Source organism: Nasonia vitripennis (assembly GCF_009193385.2).
Source record: "Nasonia vitripennis strain AsymCx chromosome 3 unlocalized genomic scaffold, Nvit_psr_1.1 chr3_random0006, whole genome shotgun sequence".
In the NCBI taxonomy this organism is placed as follows: Eukaryota; Metazoa; Arthropoda; class Insecta; order Hymenoptera; family Pteromalidae; genus Nasonia; species Nasonia vitripennis.
The window spans coordinates 1,703,629-1,724,087 of record NW_022279625.1 but is presented as its reverse complement, the minus strand read 5'-3'; the positions used below and the strand labels follow the sequence as shown (position 1 = coordinate 1,724,087).

The 20,459-nt window shown below is 33.6% G+C and overlaps 1 protein-coding gene across 1 annotated transcript in view; it reads left to right on the top strand.

The window, feature by feature from the left end:
* The first annotated feature begins 1,074 nt into the window (after positions 1-1,074).
* Positions 1,075-20,459, top strand: part of LOC100115531 (glutamate receptor ionotropic, kainate 2) — a 661,409-nt gene continuing 642,024 nt past the window's right edge. Inside the window, exon 1 of the mRNA XM_031925963.2 lies at positions 1,075-1,378. The gene's annotated coding sequence lies outside the window, so the exon portion shown is untranslated. The remainder of the gene's footprint in view (positions 1,379-20,459) is intronic.

Genomic DNA, 20,459 nt, shown 5'->3' with positions numbered 1-20,459 from the left:
ACCGTTTCTTCTCAGTTTGACCTTGAACTGACCTTGACACTGACGTGATAGGGCCAAACTGACCCCGGATTCGGATTCAGCGACCTAAAAAACATACATATATGGCATTTTAATTTTTTTGAACCGTTTCTTCTTAATTTGACCTCCAACTGACCTTGACCCTGACGTGATGGGGCCCAACTGACACCGGATTCGAATTCAGCGACTCGAAAAACATAAGGATACATGGGTCTGATTTTTTGTACAGACATCTTTTTTTATTTTGTGTGCCGGTGTTTTTAACAAAAGGTAAAAATTTTAAGACTTAAAATATAAGAGATTATCATAATTCGTCAGTTATAATTTTGAAGTTGTGAAGTTAGTTACAATTTTGAAAAACTAAATTTCAAAAATATTAAAAATATCCCTTTTGTAATATTTTATTTTCAACATTTTTGTTGCATACTTTTTTTCATTTTAAAATTTCAGTTTATAAATTTTGAATTTCTAATCCTTCTGCTTACTAATTATTATTTTTCAGAATTCTTTATCATCACCCGTGAAACGTATATGGAAGCTTTCATAAATATTTTACAATTCCTTGGAATATTTCAGTGAAGTTCGCAAATTATTCTTTCACGTAAGATTGCATAAGTATATATAAATTATTTCAAAATATTTCAGTGGAATCTTTCATGCTGTGTTGGTTTTAGTATTTCTAATTTGTTTATTATTAATCAAAAGTTTTGTGTTTCAAATGTAATGTCTTTAAGTGATAACGCCTTCTAACTTTAGATACATTCATTTTTTGAAAAATATAGTAAATGCATTAACATATTTTATATTTAAATAATTTATTATATGCGTATAGGAATAAATCATAACTTAGTTGAAACAAGCCTAATACATATAATTATTAACGTTTTTTCATTAGAAGAAAGATCATTTAGAAGAAAAAAAATGCTGAATAATATATATTTATTTGAAAAATATTCAATATTATTAAGAAAACCAAATTCATTATACTTTTATTTATGGTGTTTTTTCACATGTTTCTTGTACTTTAAATGTACAGTGCAAAAAATGATGGTTGCTGCTAAATATAAAGTATGGTCGGCTATTTGAGTAGCTCTTGGTAAAGTATTCTATGAATCGTGAACTTTTTTTGCTGTAGCTTACACATATATATTTTTAAATCATGAACATGTTTGACTACTGTATGTGTGTGTGTATATATATTTGATGATGTATCATTAAACCTGAACTGTATTGAAATATGCAGTCGTTTAAGTAAAGGTATTTATGCTGATCGAAACATTGAGAAATATTCTTTCAGCAGAAAAAAATATAACAGATTATAAACTTTCATCTATATGAGTTTAAACTAAGTTTTGCAAACGTAAGAAAATTCTGCATGCATTTTTTTTATATAAATGTTTATATCAAAAGATTAAACAAAATAATATTGAACGTTCTAACTGTAGATTAGTAGAGTATACATTTTTATTTTGTATGCTCTTATAATGAGAAATACGTGCTGTCAAAAACTATTTTGAACAGTACATTTAGAAACTATGCAAAAAGCATTTTAAAATTTTTCTGAATTAACAAGAATAAATTACACACACACACACACACACATACACATATATATAATTTTGAATGATTTGTAGCCAATAATGGATACATTTTTAAATAAAATATACCTTGATATTTTTTTGTGAAATTTTCTAAATATTTTTATAAAAATACTTTTAAAGCCATATATATATATATACCTTATTCCTCAAAATGTGAGAATTTAATTCGATATTGACTCTGACTACCTCAATACAGTAAAATGATAAGATTTATAGTAAAAAAGTCGCTGTAAAGTTTCAGACTGGGCCTGACCTTCTACTAAAAGATATGTAGAAAACAAACATGATACCAACAATAAGTTATTCAGCTAGCTTTAAGTACAAGTAGAAGAGCAGTACGCAACAGAAAAAATTTTACTCAAACTTACTGAGAAGTAAAAATTACAAATTAAAAAGTTAGTCTTAAAGAAAAAATGTTGTCAGTTTGATGAATTACTAACAAGGAAAGGTACCCAACCCGAACTCACCGATTTTGATGATTTTCATATATGTTGTAGAACATAAAAAAATAAGAGACACGTATTTTTTTTTATCGGCTAATTTTCACTTTTAAGGGGTAAAAACCTCCCCTAAAGTTAACCCCCAAAAAGCGTTTTTTTTAAATAGCTCGGCTTAAAATTAATATTTTTCAATGAAACAAATTGGAGGTTATTTCTTACAAAAAGAGCAAGTATTTCATGGTGATTTGAAGAGTAAGGGTAGCATCCCCTATTTTTTAGGGGTTGAAAACATATTTTTTGGCATATCGAAAAAAAATTTTAACTTTCAAAAAAACTTGTTTACAAATGTGTGATCTTTGTAGCCTGTACATGTGAACTAAAGAGCCTTAAACCCTAAACCCCTAAAGAACAAATAGGCTAAATGGTTGTGCATTTTAACCAAACGACCCAAACCCCTAACCTCCAGACAAGCCGAACGCCTATGCTTTACCGTAGACACGAGTATAGACATATTACCGATATTTTATTCTATCATTTTGTATGTAACAAATAACGTCTCGTTTTATGTTTCAATCAAAGATTATTTATTTTTCTGCTTTTATAAATTAGCATAATTTCAAAAGTAATTTCATAAATTATAAAGTATTTCATAAATTGCATAATTATATAATTTAATAATTCAAAAAGTCCACACTTTTTTGCAAATGAAAAAACATAGGTTAATAAAATTAGTTTATCAAACTCTTTTGCGTTTTGTAATAAAATTTAATGTTGTCAAACTTGGGAGTTTTTCATTGTTACAATTATTTCGTAAGCCGAAAGTTTTTTAGATGAATTCTCGAAGTAATGATTATTGTATCTATAGTAAAATATTTACAGTCTGGAATTCCATAATAATACTATTTGCTACGATTTAATGAATTTATCAAAAAATCTAAATTTAATAATAAATATTATTCTAATTATTATTATTATTTTTCATTATCATTGCTATTATCAGTATTACTGTTATTATTGCTATTGCAATTATGCTTATTCTTCTTCTTATTATTATTATTATTATATTACTATGATAATTTTTGTTATTGGTAAAAATACATAAAAGAATATTAATACTCGAACTTCATTTGCAATTAAAGAACACGTTGTTATTGAAAGGGAATTTTATATGCATTCATTAGTTTAATGAATGTTATCGTACATTCAATGATAATTCCACAGATAAATGTCTTTCACTCATAAAAGTTGTTGACAATATGTGCGAATCAGTATGTTCTTTTTTTAGATTGTTTTCATCGAGTGTTTACCTCAGCTGCCTGTGTTATTTTTTAGGCAGTGAGTGAGTTTTGTGGGTATTCTAGTTCAATGCTGGAAAGTACGAATAGTACGTCTTTTTGTTTGTCAGTGGTATCGTACAGTTGTAGAAAATTTTCTTTAGTGATTTTATATAGATTTACATTATTCAATTTCAAAGTGAATAAAAGTTGAATAAAACCAAAAATAGAGTTTTCCGAACATCACAAAGTGGAACGAGAATTCTTCTCCAATGCATAAATTAATGATTTGATTCAATTTACATTCACTCGTTTTATTCTGGTAGAAATGTAGCAGTCGTGCCTTACATGCAAAAACACAGCTTGTATAAATTTTACCGCTTGTTTTCATTTTAGATTGAAAAATGAAAATTAATCCGTTAAACGTTCTAAACTTATTATTAGCATACTTTCAAGCGTTAAACATACCAGATAGTGTCACGAATTATCACGAAACAGAGTTGGCCGAAAAAATAAAAGAAATTTTAATAGATGCAACACATGATTTCAACGATGTAGAAATGATTACTGATGACTCTTTGGATTTTCAAGAAGAGTATAAAGACCATAATGTGGAAATAATTGAAGATGAAGTGCAACATCATTTTCCTGATCCGGATATAGCACCAACAAATCAATGTACAGCAGATAATGAAGAACTAGATTTTGAATACAAAAAAAGAGCTGTAGAATTTTGGAGAAGTAGCAAAACGAAGCAAAATTTAAGTCTCAAAACAGTGCAAAACAGATTCAAAAAAGTATCATCTATTAGTCAGCTACGTCGTTGGGCTCATTCAATTAATAAAGGTGGCACGTATAGAGAAAAAGTAGCACAAATTTGTCAGTATACCCTGGATAATTTTCAAGCAGCTCTCGACAGTGGTTCAATTATCCATGATGAAGATATAATTCGATGGGCCTGACAAGCTAAAAAAGTAATTGGTTTTGATGATATTAGATTCAAAGCTTCTAAACATTGGTTACTCAAATTTAAGCAAGCACACCGAATAGTTTCTAGGAAAATAAATAAGTTCATAACAAGAAAAACACTAGAAAGTAGTGCAGAACTTACGGCTAAAGCTGAAGCATTTATCGATGACGTTAAATCGTGTATACCAAGGATTGGACTCGAAAATTTGTATAATACAGATCAGAGCGGATTTCAGCTAGAAATGCATTCTGGAAGAACATTAGCAGTAGAAGGAGAAAAGCAAGTGCAATGTCTGGTACAGTCAATTTCAGCAACAACGCATAGTTATACTATACAGCCACTAATATCAGCTACTGGACAACTGTTGTCACCGCTATTTCTTGTTTTAAAGGAACCAAGTGGCAAGTTTGGCCCTATTGTAGAACAAAACATATTTAGACCAGAAAACGTGTACGTGGAAGCATCCAAATCTGGAAAATTAACAACAAGTAAGGGAACTAATAACAATTTTTACATTGTAATATCGTTGATCAGTTAATTAGTAAGTCGTTTAATTGCAGATCACTTCAAAATCTGGTTGGAAAAAATATTTTATCCCTATGTAGGCCATCACTCAATACTATTACTTGATTCTTGGAGTGGTCATTGTGACAAAGTTATAGAAGAAACAATGCCACAAAATAAAATTATTAACATAAAAAAATTCCAACTGGAACCACAGGAAAAATACAACCACTTGATGTCTATGGATTCCGTATTTGGAAAAACTTTGTCCGAACATTTTCTGATAATGTAATGTTAATGGATCATGATATGAATTTACATGTGAGAAATAATATAATTAAACTTCAATCATTGGTTCACAACCAACTGTCTTCACCGAGATATATAGATTTGTTTAAATATTCCTGGTATAAAAGCGGTTACGTCAATGAAAAACCAGATAAATTTGATAATCCTATAGATTTCAGTTTTGGAAAGTCTTGTGCTACACATTGTGAAATAGAAGGGTGCACAAACATTGCAATTGTACGATGTGGTTGGTGCAAAAAAGCATTGTGCTTTAAACACTTTTATGAGGACTACCATTATTGTAAAAACATCGTAAAATAATATATTTTATGCTCAATACAAAAAATGCACTATGGCAAAAGATAAAAGATTGTAGATTATTATTATACTCTAATATTATAAACAAAAATACATTATAAGTTGAATTTACAATAAATGAATTTCAATAACATTCTGATAACAATTTCTACGGAAATTATAAAACTGCTTCACACACAGAATTTTCTTGTTTACAAATTTAGGAATTTGAGGTGGTTTGGTTAAAAAGCACAACCATTTAGCCTATTTGTTCTTTAGGGGTTTAGGGTTTAAGGCTCTTTAGTTCACATGTACAGGCTACAAAGATAACACATTTATAACAAGTTTTTATGAAAGTTAAAATTTTTTTTCGACATTTTCGTCCACCACATTGGTTCCGCCATTTTGAATTTTCAAAATCTGATATCAGATTTGCAAAGAGCGATCTCGAAAACCTCTATATACAAACTTTCTACGAAATATTATGTATTGAATTACATATTTACAGTTATTTTGTGTTAGGGGTGGTTTACCCCCTTAGGGGTAATATTTATGAAAACACCGAAAGACGTCAACTAAATTTTGTTATTAAGGATGTTTAAACATTTTTTCCAATTTTTTTTAGTCGGTTTAAACATTTTTATTATAAAATTATGCCAAAAAATATATGTTTTCAACCCCTAAAAAATAGGGGATGCTACTCTTACTCTTCAAATCACCATGAAATACTTGCTCTTTTTGTAAGAAATAACCTCCAATTTGTTTCATTGAAAAATATTAATTTTAAGCCGAGATATTTAAAAAAAACGCTTTTTGGGGGTTAACTTTAGGGGAGGTTTTTACCCCTTAAAAGTGAAAATTAGCCGATAAAAAAAAATACGTGTCTCTTATTTTTTTATGTTCTACAACATATATGAAAATCATCAAAATCGGTGAGTTCGGGTTGGGTACCTTTCCTTGTAAGTCTGATAGGCATTAGTTTCAGCTTGTCTTACTGTAAAATCAGGCTGGATTTACTATAAACAATTAGAGGAAGAGTGAAATAGCTACAAGGTCCAATTTAATCATGTAGTAAAAATAAAACAATAAAACTGGACAGATCATCCTTACAAGATAATTCTTGGTGGAGTCAAAACATTTTAAAATGTTCAATTAATGTTATGGGAGAGTTTGGCTAATTCTCCCTCAAAACTATATTATTTGTTTTTTTAATGAGTCGATGTACACGAACAGCTATACAGTTGTCAAGCAAATGCGTAGGGAATGAATGATTCGCACGACTTGCTTCCACGATAAACACGCTTACTCTCTCCTTTATATCTCATTAATTATGTGATCCCAATTAAAATTTATCTCAATTTCTTACCTTGATCTTTTTGATACGTGAGAGACACAAATGGTCCGATCTTTTCCAAGTAATATTTAGTGATTTTGAAGGATGGATTGAACAAAATACTCCAGTTTATTGAAACCAAAATTCCGTTGTATTTATTCATTTTTTTTATTTTCCACCCATAACAATCCTGTATTTGCTAAATTGAACCAATCAAATCCTCACTAAACCGAAAATAAATGATTTTTCTCTTAATTGATTCTAAAAGATGAATTTCTTCTTTCTTTGTCTAATTGACTCTACAAAAATCTAAACTCTTGGATGAACTTTTAATGGTCCGCCGGCTTCGTCGCCCGATCACGGAGTGTGAGAGCAGCGTGGTTCGAGAGCGCTCGGAAGAGGTTCCGGACCTTCCACGCTGTTGCCAGCTTACTTCCCCTTAGCCGCGTCACAGTGTCGGCGCTTGTTGCACTCATTAGGCCTTACGGGGCCTGGCAACTAGTTGCGCGCCGAAACTGCAACGTAGCTCCGCACGTGCGCCTCTAGCCGTTGGCGGGGAAGTTGTTTAGGTCAGCGAGATTCTTAGCCATTTGATACTTTTGTGGCCTTGAGTCCCGCTGTACTTTTTAACGTGTAGAACTTTCTCGATCTCACTATTGAAATTATTATTTCAAGTGCGAGATCGGGGAAGTTGTCACGTAACAATTAATATTCGTAAATTCGAGTTTGATAAGGAAATCTACTCTCATGCTTCAAATAGTGGTTAGGGACAACATGCGAGACTGCCCTTTTAAAAATAAATACATATTTTTTGTATGTATCTTTAGTACGTACTAAAAACATGTAATTTGCCTGGTAATACGTATTAAAAATATGTACTGATTTGGGACTGACTATTTAAAATATATTAAATATAAATATAAGTATTTGATGTGGCCATAAATGGTGTTATTATCCTTATAGTACTTCCATTTATGGCCACATCAAATACTTATATTTATATTTAATATATTTTAAATAGTCAGTCCCAAATCAGTACATATTTTTAATACGTATTACCAGGCAAATTACATGTTTTTAGTACGTACTAAAGATACATACAAAAAATATGTATTTATTTTTAACAGGATGAAAAGGCACAAGGCCTATAAAAAAAAGAAAGCTCTTATCACATAAATTTCCTCGAACTATTATTAGCAGCATTTTTAGCGTGAAAATTTTTCGATAAAAATAACTTGGAATGTCGTCAAATTCTTTGAACAATAGATAATATCGTAACAATCTCGCATATTAACAGAATGTAAAATCGAACATACTTATTCACATAACATTAAAAAAACTATATGGGAATGGTGTATTGGGCTAAATATTCAAAAATTCGCAGAGTATGTAGCGTCAAAGCAAAATCTTGCTGATGGAGGCTCGAGAATCTCAAATATTGACACCGAGTGATCTCTAGCAAATTATGCACATAAAACTGTCAATAAATTTCGCCAAGTCTTCGCCTTCGCCATAAATGCATTCACTATAAGTTGGTAGTACATTATGCAACAAGGGGCGAAAGTAGCAGATTTTTGGCGCAGTTGGGTTTACTGTCCGAGTGAGTAGATTTTGCGTTTACTGCCCAAGTGAAGCAACGTTAGTAGGTTCGGTATGCTCCACCCCAAGCAATAATTCCATATAGCTTATTATACTATGAAAAAATGCATAATAAATCCTTCTTAACGTTTTGACAGACATTATTCACGCGAATTTATAGAAAATATATACAAGGTATTTTGTTTTGTTGACTAGGTATTATATATGTATGCATTATCACTCAAAAAAAAAAACTTTTTTCAAAAGTGAAAATCTTGGCAAGATAAAGGCTAATTAAAATATCATTTTTTGGGAAAATAATTTTAACTTTAGTTTTATATCTTAATGCGTATAGCAAAAAAACATTTACTTGATATTTTTAATTTAGAGATTTCACTACGTTTATTAGCCTTTTTCTTGCCAAGTATTTCACTTTTGAAAAAAGTTTTTTTTGTGAGAGATTTCACATCTTTTACAAAGCATATTCTTCTTGCTATTGCACTTCATTAAATCTTGATCTATTCTATAGACAACAAGCTACTATTGATTTAGACATTGATCGCATCACGCATATAATCGTATAGCAATATATGCATATATATACGTATAGCATTACATGCATATTATAATCGCGTGTCGCCGAGTAGCAGACGAATGTCGGTAAAGTAGATTAACTACTGTAACCACTGGTGTATAATACCAAATATACTCACCGGAAGTCACGTGACCGGAGGAGACGAAAAATATCGGGAGAGGATGGAAACTCTGAACGAAATGAAATATACCGAGCAAATTTTCAACTCGCAATATTAAGTTAATAACTTAATATAACGCGCAGTAATAATGATTTAAATTTAATCGAGATTTTTTTTAAGGTTAGGAACACCTAATTTCAGAGTATATAGGGTCGCGCCGTCGACAAATCGTACTTCGTACTTTTTCTTGCCAAAGTGATTTGCCTTGCCTTGATTGGCTACAAATAATTGAAAATAGGCAAAAAATGCAAAGATTGCTTGAAACCCTAACTTTGACCAGCTATAACTAGAAGCCTTACATTGTAAGGAAGGGTTGCACAAGTTCTATACAAATTTATTTATTAGAAAATTAGCTTAAGCTCGAGAGCTTTATTGTTACTAGAGATTGTAGTATATTCGACGTACGCGAGTTGGGTTGAGTGACCTTCGCGGACACTCTCAAGTGCGGACGATAGTCTGATCCCTTTTACTGCTGATGTCCTAGTATCTCTTACCTTGTTGGGGAGATTGTCCAGCATAGTGCAGTACTCATGTTTATTAGGTTTTTTAGTGATGTTTATTATTAATTAGAAGACGTTTAATTGCAAATATTTGTTATGTTGTTATTTATTGACCAAGCACTTGAGCATAGTTGTAGCGAACACAGATGTTATAGTTTACGCGGTTTTCACTTGTTCTATTTCTATCTATTTGATAGATTTATGCCGTAAGTGTTATATAATTAAGGACTTATAATTAAGATTTCACTTGAGATAATTTTAAACACTTGTTCGTGGCAGATTCTGATCGTCTTAGTCTACACGCTTTCACGTAGCAGTATAAATTTAAGTTGGACAACTGCTCTTGCTAACGCCGGAGATTTTACTCGATGGACCTTAGGCTCGATCTCTCGTTAAGTTCTGGCACAGATTCCTAGGGCTCTTCAATGTTTCTAGTCAAGTGACAGATTTGGCACGCTCCCTAGGTCTTTGGACGGATTTGGCACACTCCCTAGGTGTTTTGACAGATTTGGCACGCTCCAATACGGACACCAGTTACACTGCCGCTAAACCTGAGAAGCAGGCACTCACACTACATGAAGAAATATTCTACAAAAGGCAATGCATGCATCGATCCTGTAGCTTATAATAGCCTCGGTGTCCATACACGCAATTGTCATGATTTTAAGGGAACCTAACCACCATAAAATTAAAAAAAATGAGATAATAAATTATATTTTTATATAGAACTTAAATTGTTTAAATAATTGATTAAACAATGATGAAAGTTGTGAAGGAGCATTCCTCGAACTAGTTACGACCGTTAGATTCGCACTTGTGTATAAGTGTGTATGAATGTACATAAACGACTACCGTTTACAGGTATTAGGATCACGTGACAACACGCGAATAATTGCGTAGCGAGTGACGCGTCGGCTAGACAGTCTGGCCCAGACCAAGCTATGAGTTAGATGGTGGAAAATTTCGGAAACCCGTGTTGTGATTAAGTTAAGGCGGAGATTGTCGCTGTTCTAGGCATCTTCACACGCTATATGAGTGTAATAAAGAAAACTCTTCCCTGGTAGCAAATGGCCGATAAGTTCTGGCCCGTTCCCTAGTGACTCGGTAGAAATGAAACCCAGAATCCGTCGAGAAATATGCGTAGTTTCTACGCCGAAACCCGAGTAGCAGAAGTTCTCTTAATTTTAATTTAATCCTCGATTAAGGTGCAGATTTTTAAAATTTTGTTATTGTTTCACAGTCAATTTATTTGGATTAGCATTAACAAATGTATTTTTCATTATTATTTAGTAAATACAAAATAACTTATTTAATCAGAACAAATACTTTAATTTTATGAGTGATTTCTGACGTAATTTTTAATGTGATTTCTTACGTGAGAAATCACGCTAAATAGTAACGTTATAAATCATGTGATTCTTTTCGCTAGGAAATGGACTAAACACCAGAAAACAGAACTAAATTTGACATCAAGACTAGTACATCACTATAAACAATAAATGAGAAATTGCGAAATGTCCGTCATGGTAACGGTCATAATTTTTCAAATGTTCTGTACATCGAGATCTGATTATGAAACGAAATAATTTAGAAAAAATGCGATATAATATAGATGTTGGTGTCATGTTAATTAAACTACTTCGATTGAGTGTGAATCATAAAACAGATAGATGATGTTGTAATCATAATTCGGTTTTCTAAAATTCGCAAATTAATTATTTTCGTAACTAAAATATTATGTAGCGTAATATGGTTTCAATAGTAGAAATTTTGAATTAATATACTTTAACAATGGGGGTACGAGACCTTTTGAAGAAGAAAGCAGAATTGTGAATTCTAATCACATATTATTATGTGGACATTGTGGGATTAAACAAAATCCACAAACCGACAAATATTTTCAAAAAGTAAAAAATGTAAACACATTGTAGGAGTACTGTTAATTTTAAATAGTACACACACACACATGTATATATATATATATATATACATTTTTGAAGACTAATATATGTATAATAAATATTGATTTAAAATCTATGATTAGGAACAAAAGATTCTATAGAAATATTAGGATGTACTAATTTACGCGAACAGTGGTGTCAGATCAAAGAAATGATTGTATTATTGCGAGGTTATGATCATTTGTTTTGGTATAACCAACGAAGATAGACCTTAATAGAAGCACAAAGCCCCATCCTAAAGTGAGGCACCCCGAGTGTTTCTTGTAGTAATGTAGTTTCTTGCGTTCTGATGGTAACAGAGTGCAGCTTAGTCGGTAACATATCGGTCATGCTTATCAACTTAGTTTTTATATGCAATCGGCGCATCGGAGGAGGGCGAGCGAAATCAAGGAATAAATCTAAAACCGAAATGCTTAAACCCAGGTACCCAAGGCGTCGCGATTCTTAATGAGAGAAGCTGGCGGTCTGCAGCCGATTTTATAGGCCGAGATGAAGGTCAATCCCACCCGTTCGCGAATCTCATGCGCGCGCAGTGAAGGACACCTCCCACTCTCGCGCGAGGTCACCCGCCACCTCCTACTCACGCACTCATCCGAGGTCACTCACGGCTCCCCGCTCTCGCGTCATCCGCCACCTCCCCTCTTTTCGCGTGAATCAAATGCGCGCGCAATCAAGGCCGCGAATCTCTCTTTTATGTGTGCGCTAACCTTGAACTTGCGTATATAAGTTGTACGGAGCGCGCCTACGCGCACACGTGATCGTGATTTGTTTATCTCATTGTAATAATTTTTGTGATGTGATTATGTGAATGAGAGTGTAGTGAAAAAATTATAAGTGGTATTCAAAATTTTTAATGAATATCATAAGATGTATGATATTGTAAAATTTTTTTAATGATACGTTTGATAGAAAAAATGAGTGAAAATTAAATGTTAAACTAATTGTGCAAGACATTCTGTAAAAACGGGTAGTAGTGATTTTGCTGGAGCATAAATGGAACATTGTGCGCGACTCGAATTCCCTCTAAAACTCTGCGTCCACTTGAGTTAGCCAGCCGAATAGTGCGCTGTAGCAAACGCGTACTGCATTTGTGTGTCTACAGCATTAGAGGAAGCAGAGGAAAAAAGCGCAGAGTGAAAAAAAATGAGTTGAAGGAAGTGAACCGAAGGAAGTGTGTAAAAATCAAGCTGGAACACCGTTAAATTTGCAACTACTACCATTTGCTGCGAATCAGAATCAACAGCAGCAGCAGCAGCAGCTTCTGCAACAGATTCAACAGCTTCAGCAGCTACAGCAACAGCAACACCAGGTATTAACATTAACGTGTATGTGTTTTTACGCGTTCGTGCATGCGAGAATATGCGCGCGCGCAGATGTGTATGTGTGAATGTAGTGTATGTATTAATATAATTAACAATTTAATGAATATTTTTGTATAAATTTTCTATTTCATGTGGATGATGAAGCGGATACGCCGGATTCACCAGATGCTGCTAATTGTGTCGGTTTTAGCTATACTAATGATTCCAGTGATGAAGATAATGGTTATGCAGGGATGATTGAGCGTTTTTTTCTGCAGTAGTGTTACAATAGTTTAAAAGAAAAACGCTTATTTCTAGTGCATTTTTTCGGTATGTTGCAGTAGTGTTACAATAGTTTAAAAAAAGACGCTTATTTCTAGTGCATTTTTTCGGTATGTGTCATTTTGCTGCAGTGTGAATAGGGCATTGTGCGCGAGTAGGATTTCCTTACAAACTCTAGGCAATAAAATTTTCACCCACTTGAGATTGCCGGTGGGCTAGTGTCGTGCAGCAAACGCGTACTGCAGTTGGGTGTCTACAGCGATAGAGGAAGCAGAGGAAAAGTGAAAAAAATGAGTTCCGAAACATAGAATACGTCTCCAACGATAGTTGTATCGATCGATAATACAACAATCTATCAGGAGGTAAAGAGTGATGAAGTAATTGTGAGAGAAGTGCGACCAGATCCGAGGCGCACGAAAAAGCCGAAAACACCTTGCGATTTACCATTACCTCCATTTGCTCGCAACTTAACATTAAAGTTTTTTCCTTTATACGAAGACCCCGCTGTTCCAAATACAAGTGAAAGACAGGTAAAGTGTTATATTATGATTTTAATTTTAAACAGTATGAGTGTATGTCGCGGTACAAATCGTGTGTACGTGCGTGCGTCTATGTGTGTGTGTTTATATGTGTGCGTGCATCTATGTGTGTTTATATATGTGTGCGTGCCTGTGTGCGTATGTGTGTATACATGTTTTGTGCGTGCGTGCGTCTATGTGTGTGTGTATATATGCGTGCGTATGTGTGTATACGTGTTTTGTGCGTGCGTGCGTCTATGTGTATGTATGTGTGCGTGCGAGCGTGCCTGCTAGTGTATGTGTGTATACGTGTGTATACGTGTACGTGTATATGCGTGTGTGTACATGATTGTGTGTATGAATGCGTGTGTATTTGTACGTGTGTACGAGTACGCGCGTGTATGTGGAATTTGATTGACTTATTCATATTTTTTATTTTATAGGTGCAAGAGCTGCAGGAGCCACTTGAAGAGCCGCAGCTCGATGTACAGTCGGAGCAGAAACTCGATCTACAGTCAGAGCTACAGCCCGATCTAAAGTCAGAGCCGCAACTTGATGTACAGTCGGAGCAGAAGCTCGATCTACAGTCAGAGACGCAGCTCGATCTACAATCAGAGTTGCAGCTGGAGCCGCGGTCGAAGCAGGCCCTTGAACAACATCATAAGGTATTACACATTTTCTCTTTATTATTATGTATTTATATATATCTGAGTATTTGGATTATTACGTTATTATTTTCTCTTTATCATCATGTCTTTATATATCTTAGTTATCGATAAAATTAATAAGCTTTTTCGTTTTTGTTTTTTACAGGAACAGCAGTATTCACCTACACATGCCACCACCATGCCTTATTCACCGCAGTTTGTTCAAGTAAATAATTATATGAGTATCGATGATGAGATACTTTTCTCAACGTTTGATCTCGAATATTATAATGGAGTATCAAAAATGCCTGTTGGAGTAAGTAAACTTTTTCTTTGCTTTCAACACAATTTTTTCTTTTACTGTTGAACAATATTTAAACTTCATGTATTTTTTCAGATGAGTATAGATGAAACCAACGAATATGATGAGATATTGAAGTCACTCCCTACACCATCCGCTCCGGAGCCATGCTCATTATCGAAGTCTGAATCTTGTCCAAATCCCTCCGTCCCAATAACACCTTCATATATAACACCAGCATTATCCTCCCCGATTTTCTATAACGCACTAACAAATCCCCGTAAGCCAATATTAAAGTCAATAATCCCAGTAAACATTCCTCTTCCTTTTAATAAAAAACAATTTCTATCAAAACCAGTAACAAAAAGCTCTCCTATAAATATTCCTCTTCCTAATAATAAAAAAGAATTATTGATAGCCGGCTGCTCACCTATAAGCAGTTCATCCGATTTTTCAGACGATGAAAATGAGGAGAAATTTTTGACTCCTAAAAAACAAATCCCTGCCCTTATACCTTTTCCCATTGTAAGTCCACCTTATGAAATTCCTAAAAAACATAGCAGAGTGTCAACAAACTCATCATCTTCGTTGGCATCGTCGTCGTCGTCGTCGTCGTCGTCGTCGTCATCGCCGTCATCGTCGTCGTCGATCATCATCGTCTTCAACAAAATCATCATCACTATCTCTGTGTGTGTGTGTGTGTGTGTGTGTGTGTGTGTAAAGATTTAATTAAATAATTTTATAATTTTTAAAGTTGTCATTTAAGTTTATATCATTTTTCTACTAAAGTGCCATATTAATTAAATAAGTTATTTAGCATCATTTAAAATTTATATTATATAAACTTCATTATACTTTTTGTATGTTTTTATATATTAAAATTAAAAGAAATTATATATTCAAACAATCTGTTCTTATTTGTTTGTTACTATTCATAATTTTTTATAATATAAAAAGCTAATCATAAAAAAATCTAATTACTGTGATCTAAAATCTAAAATCTTTGATAATTTCTTGTTGAAAATTATAATTATTTGAAAAAGTTGATTTATTATAGATTCAAACCGTAGTTGCTAAACACTATAAATGTCTAATTATGAATTTAAATGATATTAGTTTAGGCGCTGCATTCTTCTGCTTAGTTGGAAGCAGTCATACAGGCATACTCTTTTATGAATTCGTATCAATAACCTTGTAAGAATCCCTTTTACTAACTTCTATAATGACCTTCAATTTATCCCCACTGACTTGTTACAATAACCTTGAATTAATCCCCCACTATCATACTTTGACCTTGAATAACATGGAATATAATTAGCGCTACAGCTTCGCAGAGTCACTTTCTTTTCTCTCGTGTACACAAAAAAGTAAATCATGACGACATTAGTTGACGAATGTGTTACTTACTTGAAGTTTTTAGAAGAAGCAGCTAATCTTCTAAAGCCTCATAATCCAAAAGAGGTATTTGATCGATGGAAAAAACATTACAAGCTTGCTCTCAAAACTTTGCGAAAAGTCTTGAATAATAGCAGTCTAACAGTGCAGCAAAAGCAAAGTGTTTTACACATTACAGCAAGAGTGGAGTATATTCCCGTGAAACTTCATACTTTAGTAGTTAAAAAAGGTGGAACACTCACACAAAGTTTGAGTCAACGTATAAAATGGATTAATTTAGATAGTGCTTTTAAAAATCGCATGCGTACAAGCGTTATTGCTAATATTGAGCATATCGATATTAGTGCATTTATAGATGACTCATGTCAGCTTTTTACAAGACGTATAAAGAACATTTTAAAAAAGTGTGGAAACGCTTTAAAAATAAATACTGTTTTATCGTGTAAGTTTAAAAAGTTAAGTGCTGAAGGTGATATAATTGAGGTGAAAGATTTTAGTACATTTAATGCAGAAATTTTCTTATCATTTTCATTAAAACAATGGTTTGTTGAGAACGTTAAACTATCTCTTTTAAATGCGATTGAAGAATTTCAAGATAAGGATTCCGGCTGGACATTAGATTCAATTATCAATATTCAACTAAATATGAACAATTTAAACGCAATGCGAGGTGGTAGTTCGTATATACCATTACCTAAATTTATTAAAGAAAAAAAAGCTTGTATAAATGTTAAAAATACAGACAATCAATGTTTTAAGTGGACAATTTTGTCCACACTTCATCCAGTTTCTCGCCAAGATCATCCTGACAGAGTCATTAATTATGTCAGATTTGATGGACAATTAAATATGAAAGGAATTGAATTTCCAGTAGCTTTGAAACAAGTATCTAAATTCGAAAAGCAAAATAATGAAATTTCAGTGAATGTTTTTGATTTAGATGGCCGAGAGGTTGTATCACTTCATCTTACGTCGGAAAAGAAAGTAAATCATATTAATCTCCTTTTGATTGAAGCTGGAAAAGATATGTATGATAGTGATGATGATAGTAACATGAATTGTAACGATTATCATTATATATCACATATGTGACCGATGTCTACACTTTTTTTCTACTCAACAATATTTAGAAGCACATCTGCAGCAATGTAAGCTGATTAATGATTGCAAGGTTAAATTACCAAAAGTTGGTAATGATATCATAACCTTTAAAAATGATAGATTTAAAGAAAAAATACCATTTGTTATCTATGCAGATTGCGAATGTGTATTAATACCGATTAATGAGTCAGAAGATGATGAAGAAGAAGATGAACCAAAGAATACTACAGCATATCAAAACATGATATGTTTAGTATTGCATATTTCTTGAAATGCAGTTCTGATGATTCTTTATCTCGATTTAGTAGTTATCAAGGAGAAGAACCAGCATTGTGGTTTGCTAAGGAATTGAAATTGATAGCTGAACAACTAGATAATATATGTAACGGTTCAACTTTCCCCAGGATTTGGACAGTCAGTCGGTTCCAGGATCTGGATTGGGGAAAGGGGCAATAAAAGAGTCTGTTCTTATGTTTTTTAATTTTAAGAAAATATATTTCCTTAAGTAGATAATAGTAATTGGGAATCAGTTCTTAAATCCCGTCTGAAACAGAAATCAATTATGCGCTTGGTTAAGAATATTTCGCCTTTACAAATGGAATTGTTTAAACTAGCACTGTTAACAATTTACGAAAATATCTACGCGACTTCGCTACAACAATGCGTCGGTGGTTACGGCTACGATGTTTCGGTACGGTGACGGTATGGCGGATCGGTGATGGGTTTGAAGGTTATGATTTCATTCGGTACGGTGGAGTCGTGTGCGCACGGCTACACCGATCCGGGTGACTTACGTAACAACAATCTCGACCGCCCTGTGTGCGCACAGTAGTGGCCAAGATAGTGTAACGGGATTTTGAGGGTATCCCTCGGATTTATGAAGTCGTGCGCGCACGGCTCCACAAATCTTCGTCGCTCGTCTCGTTCCTCTCTTTATCCTGTGTGCGCACAGAGGTAAAGCGAGTCGTGAGATGTCGGCGTAAGGCTGGCTTTGTTGGTTAGGATTTTTACGGTGGCACCGGGTATCGTCACGTGTGCTCACGTAGACGAGGCTCGATGTCGCTCGGGTGTTCCGGGTTGCCTCGTGTGCTCACGACGGCAATTCGGAGTTTCGGGGTTCGGAGATACGGGTTTCGGTTCGTCTACCAAGTCGTCACGTGTGCTCACGAGACGACTTCGTCGGTGCAGATCTATCTCTCGCTGTTCCCTGTAGTAACGTGTGCGCACGATGCTACCTGGAGTGGAGCTCGAGTAGAACTGTCTACCGTGTTGCGCTGTCCGCCTTATAAAGGTGCGCGGTGTGGATACGTCTGAGTGTGTACGCCGCCTGGCGCGCCGTTGCTGAGCTGTTTGACGGCTGTCGCGCTTCGCGCTCGTGCGGACTCGCCTTGTGAATGTTGCGCGCGCGCGCCCATTTCGCGTCGTGTGTATTCGCGCGTTGCGCATGTTTATGTTTATTACGGCCGTCCTCATGTATATTTATATGTGCGAGACTCGTGTCTCGTCACATATATATGGAAATCCTATACCAATGGAAAATCTTAGTTTAGAGCAACAAATATCTTTTAACGAGTCAGATACCTGTCATATTTGTGAAAAATCGATAGATGGTAGAATTAAAGTTCATAATCACTGTCACTTAACCTCAAAATATCGAGGATCTGCTCATGTTGGATGTAATTTGAACTATCAAGATTCAAGAATAATTCCAGTGGTTTTTCATAATTTAAGTGGGTATGATGCTCATTTTATAATCAAAGATATATCTAATTGTTTTCCAAGCAAAGTTGATCTTCTTCCCTTAACAAAGGAAAAATACATTACTTTTACTAAGCATATTGAAAATAGTGTGATAAAGCTCCGTTTCATCGACTCATTCCGATTTATGGCATCATCTCTCGATCAATTAGCATCTTTTATGAACGAGTTTAAAATACTGAAATCTGTTTTCTCAGATTTGGAGGCTAGGAAATTTCAACTTTTGACAAAAAAAAGGTGTTTTTCCCTACGAACATTAATTGTATGGAAAAACTAAATGAAACTGAGCTACCTGCAATAGAGAAGTTTTTCAGTTCACTCACAGATTCAACAGTATCGCAAGATGATTATGCTCATGCGTAGAAAGTGTGGACAGAGTTTGAAATAACAACTCATGGAGAATATTCAGATCTTTACATGAAAACAGACATACTACTATTAGCTGATGTTTTTGAAAATTTTCGTGATCAGTGTTTGACTGTATATGGTCTTGATCCAGCACATTATTATATAACACCTGAGATAGATTGCTTAAAATTACTGGTGTTAAATTGGAACTGATCACGGATATTGATATGTTACTTTTTATTGAGCATGGTATCAGAGGAGGATTAAGTCAATGTTCTCATAGATATGCTAAAGCTAATCATAAATATATGAAAGAGCATTATAAATGCGATCAAGATAATGTATATCTCATATATTTAGATGCTAATAATCTTTATGGTTATGCAATGACACAATCTCTACCATATGATGCATTTGAACGGATTCAAGATTTTACAAATATGAACGTTCAAACTATAGACGATGATGCACTTGAAGGATATATCTTGGAAGTAGATCTTAAGTATCCTAAGGACATTCACAGTATACATAATGATTTACCTTTCTGCCCAGAGCATATGAAACCTCCTGGATCCAAGCAAGAAAAACTATTAGCTACTTTGATGAATAAAAACAATTATGTTATTCATTATCGAGCTTTAAAACAGGCTTTAGCAAATGGACTTGAGCTTGTTAAAATTCATCGAGTGTTAAAGTTTAAACAATCTCAATGGTTGAAGCCTTACATAGATTTAAATAGTTCTATGAGAGCTAAAGCAAAAAATGAGTTTGAAAAAAATCTTTTTAAACTAATGAATAATGCTGTTTACGGCAAGACTATGGAGAATGTACGTAAGCATGTTGATGTAAAACTTATGACAAAGTGGGAAGGACGATATGGCATGGAAGCTCTCATTTCAAAACCAAATTTTCATAGCAGTGCAATATTTAGTGAAAATTTAGTTGCTATAGAAATGAGAAAGACTAGTGTATATGTGAATAAACTTTTATATATTGGTTTGTCAGTATTGGATATTTCAAAGACTGTTATGTACAGCTTTCATTATGATTATATGTTAAAAAAGTTATTTCATATGTTATGAAAATAATTGTAAGTTGTTGTACACAGACACTGATAGTTTGATTTATGCAGTAACCTGTAATGATTTGTATGAAGATATTAAATCAAATATTGAACGATTTGATACATCAGATTATCCAGAAAACAATGTTTTTGGAATGCCACGTATGAATAAGAAAGTTGTAGGACTAATGAAAGATGAATGCAATGGAAATATACTTACTGAATT